The following is a 7,320-nucleotide window of genomic DNA, read 5'->3' on the forward strand; positions in this document are numbered from 1 at the left end:
CTTGATGGTCCTAGGGTCCTCTGTTTCTGGACTGTAAGATTAACCACTCCCCTGTTTTTGTAACAAAATTTCTACCTTTACAATTGTGACAGTCACAATTAGTCATGGTAACAATTACTCACTATTGAATCATAAGAATCTTATCCCCATCTCTTCTCACCACAAGATGAAAACTATTCAGTGGGGACTCTATCTTCCCACATACACTCTTAAACTAAACTCCCTCTTGAAAACTTATAAGCCACTCACTTTGTGCCTTTATTGTCCCCTCATTTTAGGTACCCAATGTCTAAGTTGCCCACCCCTATCTCCCCTATATACCGAGAGGATAGCATTGGTACTTGTTGAGAAGACTCCTTCCCTCTCTGTTGGTATTTTGAGCTACTGCATCCATAAGTATAGGTCAAATTCATCAAATTGTAGCCATTTACACATGCTTCCTTTATCAGAAATTGTTGGCCTTTTTTTAATCTTCCTATTCAAGTTCTGATCATCAAGCCATTGAGGCTAGGTCAAATGGGTACTATCTACAAGTTTGGGTGTTCTTGTGCATCTCCCCTCACTTCATATCAGCTGGATGCTTCACTCTCAGCTCTAGCCCTCTGTGGCTATGTCCTTGTTCATGGGCTTAGGTGTCCCCAGGTCTCACCACACTTCAGACCAATCAGCCCTTCCTCATCTCTCTCATCTCCAGTTCGATGGAAGTCTATGGATCATGGTTGAATTCAGCCCATTTCTTCATTGCTGCCTTTTCCCCCACTTCCACTCACCAGCTGACCAACGTGGTCACCAGCAAGCCTACATGCCTGCTCATGTGTTCTCTTTGAGGTTCAGTCTTGGAGGAGAGTTTGTCTTGAAGGGACTTGATTGCTTGCCTTGATGGCTCTCCGGCAAACAACTTGCTTGTCCTTGCAGTAGCCAATCAGACTGTGTTTTTGTTTTGGATTTTTTTTTCCTACTGGTTTTTCTTTCAAGAAGTATCTTCTGTTCCTCTATCTATTCCAGGTTAGTCGGCTTGTCCTTTCAAGTGGGAATGGCCCACCTCAGAAGGTTCTGGATGGGGATCAGGATTCCACCTAGGGTATTATTCACAACAAAGGTTCTGCAAGAAGTCTATTTCACTGGACAAGTTCTAAAACCCCTTTCAGATACTCCAATCAATTATAGTCTGAAGAAAGACTTACAAGCTTTCTGTAATCATGTTTACCAATATTCCTTCCTATGGCACTCAAGTGTCTATTTTACAACAGTAGGCAAGGGAACCCAATATTCATAAGACAGTCAAGCGTCTTAACATTATTTCCCCTCTTTTACCCATTCAGACCATGCCTTGATCCCTGTATCACAGAGCCCTGTTGTTCTAAGTTTGAGCATGCATCACTATTTCCCTCTGTCCCATTTAGCCCATGCAAACCTGCCTCAGTTCTTCCAACCCCATCCCCCTTCTTATGTATTGCCCTGCCCAACACTTGAACTATGATGTGTCTACCACCTACCCTGCACTCTATCATCCCCTCCCTCCACCCTTTCCCTCCCCATCATAACAAATTTTTTTTTTCCTTTTAGTATGTGTATCTTTTCTTAAGCTTTTACAATCATGATCTTATGCAATATTTGTCCTTTTGTGACATAATGTCCTCAAGGTTCATTGATGTTGCCGTGACTTGTAGCTTCCCTGTTATTCTTCAAGATAGTATAATATTCCAGAATGGTTTTTATATTTGCCCATCTTTTTTTCATTTAAAAATTTTAAAAATATACTTTTTTTCTTTATGTACAATCAAATTCTTGGCAATTGCCGTAAGTTTTAATATACAAATTGTCATTCTCCTTGGAGAAGTAAACACATTTTTACATGCTTGGCTTTCCTTTAATGCTTCTACCAATTAGTCCAGAAATAATAGTCCAAAGTATTTGTGAGGACTATGTTTTCCATAGAAGTTTACGTTCTGCAGGAGGGCCATTAGCAACTACTGGTGCTAACAGAACTTTATATTCAGCACTGGGTTTTAAACAAAACTTGCAATGTTCTTGATTCTGAAGATTTTTTGTTTCTGTGTCTAATTGTACCTTATTAGTTTCAAAGAACATTATTCAAGTCCTCATCAAGCCATTAGGAACTTGCAAGGGAATAGCTAACTTTGGCTTCCATGCCCCTGACCTTCTAGAACCATCCATCACCATCAAGCATCAACAACTCTATTTGGAGCTGTCAAATCCAGAGGCAAGCTTGAGGAAAGAAGCACTTTTACTTCCGGCAAGTTGGGGGCCCCTGGGCACCCTCTATTTTGACCTGCTGTCTCCCACTACTCATTTTCACTCTGCAGTTCAAATAGATTTGACAAGTTCCCAGGGCATCTGTATGTCCCTTTGGAAAAGTGTACGCTGTATAGTCCATTAGGTGATGTCGAGTCCGTTCCGACTCACAGCCACCCTATGTACAACAGAACAAAACCCTGCCCGGTCCTGCGCCATCCTCAAATTGTTACTACGTTTGAGCACATTGTTACTACCGCTGTATCAATCCATCTCCTTGGTAGAAGGTCTTCCAGATGTAAATATGTAAGACAAAGTATGTAAAACAAAGTCTCACCATCCTACCTTCTAAACAGCATTCCAACTGTACTTCTCCGAGACAGAGTTGCTCTTTCTTCTGACAATCCATGGTAGAGTCAATATTCTTCTCCAACAGCATAATTCAAAGACACTGATTCTCCTCCAGTCTTCCTTATTCATTGTCCAGCTTTCACATGTACATGAGGCGATTGAAATATCATGGCTTGGGTAGGTACATCTCAGTCCTCAAAGTGACATCTTCCCTTTTTAACACTTCGACGAGATCTTTTGCAGCAGATTTGCCCAATGCAATATGTTGCTTGATTTCTTAGCTGTTTGCTTTCACGGACATTGATTGACAATCTGAGTGCAATGAAAAATGAAATCCTCGATACTTTAAATCTTTTCTACATCTATCATGATGTTGTTTATTGCTTAAGTGGTGAGGATTTGGGGTTTCTTTGAGTTGAGGTGTAATTCATACTAAAGGTTGTAGTCTTTGATCTTCATCAGTAAGTGTTTCAAACCTCTTTACTTTCAGCAAGCAATGTTGTGTCATCTGCATGTCAGATGAATGAATGAGTCTTCCTCCAATTCTGATGCTGTGCTCTTCTTCATGTAGTCCAGCTTCTTGGATTATTTTTTCAGCATACATTGAATAAGTATGATGAAAGATACAACCCTTACGTGTACCTTTCCTGGTTTTAAACCAGACAGAATCGCCTTGTTCTTTTCTAACAACTGCCTCGTGGTATAGGTATAAGTTCCTCAGGAGCACAATTCAGTGTTTTGGGATTCCCATTCTTCTCAACGTTATACCTACTTTCTCATGATCTACGAAGTTCAATTGACAGATCCACACAGTCAACAAAGCACAAAGAAATATCTTTCTGGTCTTCTCTGCTTTTAGTTAAGATCCATGTGACTTCACCAATAACATTCCTACTTCCACGTCCTCGTCTGAATCTGGTTTGAATTTCTGGAAGCTTCTACTTTTTAGTTCTCTTTAGCAAAATTGTATTTGCATGTGATTTTGATGATAGGATGTGATGATTTCCACATTCTGTTGGATCACTTTTATTTGGAATGGATACAAATATGAATCTCTCTCAGTTGGCTGGTCAGGTAGCTGCCTTCCAATTTTCTTGACACAGGTGAGTGAGGGTTCCTAGCTTTGCATCTGTTTGTTGAAGCATCTCAGGTGGTATCCCATCAATTCCTGGAGGCTTGTGGTTTTTTGTTATTTTTTTTTTACTGGAACATAAGAGAAAAAGGGAAGCCAAAGACCCAGGAAGCCAACTAATCTACAGATTAATAGGCTCAACTCCCCTGAGACCAGAAAACGAAATGGTGCCTAACTACCTCTATCAATGATTCTCATCTAGACCATAATACCTGGACCATGCTCTGATAGGAAAAGGTTGTTGGACAGAACTGAATTTCTTAAAAAGTCCAGACTTACCAGACTTGTGAAGACTAGAGGACTCCCCAAGACTATCATCCTGAGATACTCTTTAACCAAAATTATTCCTTAAAGTCATCTAAACAACACATTAACTCATAAAATAATGACTATCACCCCTGAAGGAGCTCTGGTAGCGTAGTGGTTATGAATCGGGCTGCGAACCTCAAAGTCAGCAGTTCGAAACTACCAGCTGTTCCAGGGGAGAAAGATGAGGCTTTCTGCTCCCGTAAAGATTTACAGCCTCGGAAACCCTGTGCAGGGTCAATATGACTCAGAGCCCACTCCACGGCACACCACCACCACATCACTCCTGAGTCAGGAGCTACTTTAAAAAAAATCATCTATAGCATGGTCAAAAATGACTCTAAAGCAAAGGGGAACAGAAACTTGAGTACTGGAAACAGTGCAAGAGAAATGGAAACGGAACCAAAATACACAAACGTTGACATACTGTGAAAAATATCACCAATATCAGTGAATAATCTGTGTGGACATTGTTAAATGGGAACTTGATTTGCTGGGTAAATTATTACCTTAAACACAAGAAAATTGTTTAAAAAATAGAACACCAGAGTAAGTCAGACTTAAATCATTCAGGAACACACATCTTAACTATTTCACGAATTTTTCTTTTAAAACAGTATTACTGATGAAAACTGACAAACGCTACCTCAGCGAGGTGATGAATGTTAGTATCAGCAGCGATGTCATGTTAATGGTAGACACCATTGTATGATGAAAATGGCTTGCATGTCTGTGGTCTTCTTCCCAAAGCTCATAGCTCCAGCCAGACCCATCAGCCTGAACCTCACTGCATCTTTTCAGAACATCCAACTCACCCCGATTGTCAACCAGGAGAGACTAGTCATGAAAAGACATCAAACGAATCACAGTTGAGGGACATCCTACAGAACCTTGACCAGCACACCTCGGAAACAAGTGCAGTCGGAGAAACCATCACACCCAGAGAAGACAAAGGAGGCATGACCACTGGATCTAACCTGGTGTTCTGGGCGGGACTCTGAATAAAGCATGGGCTTCTGTTAATAATAACTCAACAATATTGACTCATCAATTGTAACAGATGTGCCAAACCACTGTCATTGTTCTTAATTGCTGTCAAATTGGTTCCGACTCATAGTGACCCTGCATAGGGTTTCTGAGGAGCAACTGGTGGGTTTGAACCTCCAACTTTGCGGTTAGCAGTCCAGTGCCGACCCTACAGTGCCACACCAGGACTACACTGCCATTGTTGTTGTTGTTGTTGTTGTTGTTGTTATTGTTAGGTGCCATCGAGTCAGTACCGACTCATAGAGACCCTATGCACAACAGAATGAAACACTGCCCAACCCTGGGCCAACCTCACAATCATTGTTACACTTGATCCTACCGTTGCTACCACTGCGCCAACCATCTCATTGGGGGTCTTCCTCTTATTCTCCGACCCTCCACTTTACCAATCATGATATCCTTCTCCAGGGATTGGTCCCTCCTGACAATATGTCCAAAGTATGAGAGATGAAGTTTGGCCATCTTGGCCTCCAAGGAGCACTCTGGCTGCACTTCTTCCAACACATCTATTTGTTCTTTTGGCAGCTCATGGTAGTTTTAATATTCTTGTCCAAAACCATAACTCAAATGCATCAATTCTTCCACTGTCTTCCTTATTCATGATCCAGCTTTCACATGCAATTGAGGTTATTGAAAATACCGTGGCTTGGGTCAGGTGCACTTATTCCTCAAGCTGACATCTTTGCTCTTGAACACTTTAAAGAGGTCTTGTGCAGCAGATTTGCCTAATGCAATACATGCAATACATTGTTTGATTTCTTGACTGCTGTTTCCAAGAAAGTTGAGAGTGGATCCAGGCAAAATGAAGTCTTTGACAAGTTCAGTCTTGTCTCCATTTATTATGATCATTTATATCGGTCCAGTTGTGCACATCATTGCTGGTGGGAATGTAAAATGGAGGAATCACTGTAGGAAACAGTTTGGTGGCTTCTCCTCAGAAAGTTGAACATAGATTCATCTATGACCTAGAAACACCAGTTTCAGAAGTGAAGGCAGGATGCAAAGAGAAACTACTAGTGTACATTGCAACACTTTTCACAAGAGCCCAAAGTGAAGTCAGCCTGAATGCCCATCAACAGACTAGTGGATAAACAACAGGCAATGTAGCCACACGATGGAACATGACTCAGTCATAAGGAGGAATGAATGAACCTGGAACACATCGTGCCGAGTGAAATAAGTTGATCATAAAAGGACACATATTGTGTGGCCTCACTTATATGAAACATCTAGACCAGGCAAATTGACAGAAACCAAGGTTGATTTGTGGTTATCAGGGGGTAGGTGGGAGGGGGTGTCATTGTTCAGAAAACAGGGAGGATCTGTTTACGTTGATGGGAGCAAGGTTGCTAACGCTGGCGATAGTTGCACAACATGATGGATGCAATTGGTGTCAACAAGTTGTTGATTTGGCAAAAGTTGTGGTGTTAGGTGCTGACTTATACCGACCCTGTGTACATCCGAACGAAGCTCTGCTGAGGTCTACCTTACCCTCAGAATCTTTCCTATATTCGAGTCTGTGGTTGCAGCCCTGCATCAATCCATCTTGTTAAGGGGCTTCTGCTTTTTTGCCGACCCTCCACTTGACGTCAGCCTGCATGACGCCCTTCTCCAGGGACTGGTCCCTCTTGATGACATGTCCAAAGTACGTGAACTGAAGTCTCACTATCATTGATTCTAAGGAACATTCTAGCTGTACATCTTCCAAACCAGATTGGTTTATTCTTCGGACAGTGCATAGTATGTATATTCAATATACGAGTAGTTACATACAATCAGTATTCTGTTCAGTGTTGTGGAGTCAGATCCGACTCATAGCAACCCTGTATAGGGTTTTCAAATTTTCTGCAGCTCAGCACAGGGGATCCATAGGAGAAGAATTGGACTGAGAACCACAAGGTCAGCTGCTCCAAGGGAAAAAGATGAGGCTTTCTGCTCCCATAAAGATATAAAGCCTAAAAACCCTATACAGGGTTGCTATGAGTCAGAACCATGGCACTTGGTTGTTTTTGTTAAGTGCTATCGAGTCGGTTCCAACTCACAGCAACCTTAGTTTGCAAGGAGCAACTGATGAGCTTGAACCTCTGACCTTGAACCACTGACCTTGCGGTTCAAACCAAATTTGCAGTCCAGGGCATTAACCCACAGTGCCACACAAGGTTTCTGTCTCTGTTTCTCTCTCTCTCTCTCTCTCTCTCTCTGTCTCTCTCTCTCTCTCTCTCTCTCTC

The sequence above is a fragment of the Chrysochloris asiatica genome, unplaced genomic scaffold (assembly GCF_000296735.1).
Source record: "Chrysochloris asiatica unplaced genomic scaffold, ChrAsi1.0 scaffold00097, whole genome shotgun sequence".
NCBI classification, from domain to species: Eukaryota; Metazoa; Chordata; class Mammalia; order Afrosoricida; family Chrysochloridae; genus Chrysochloris; species Chrysochloris asiatica.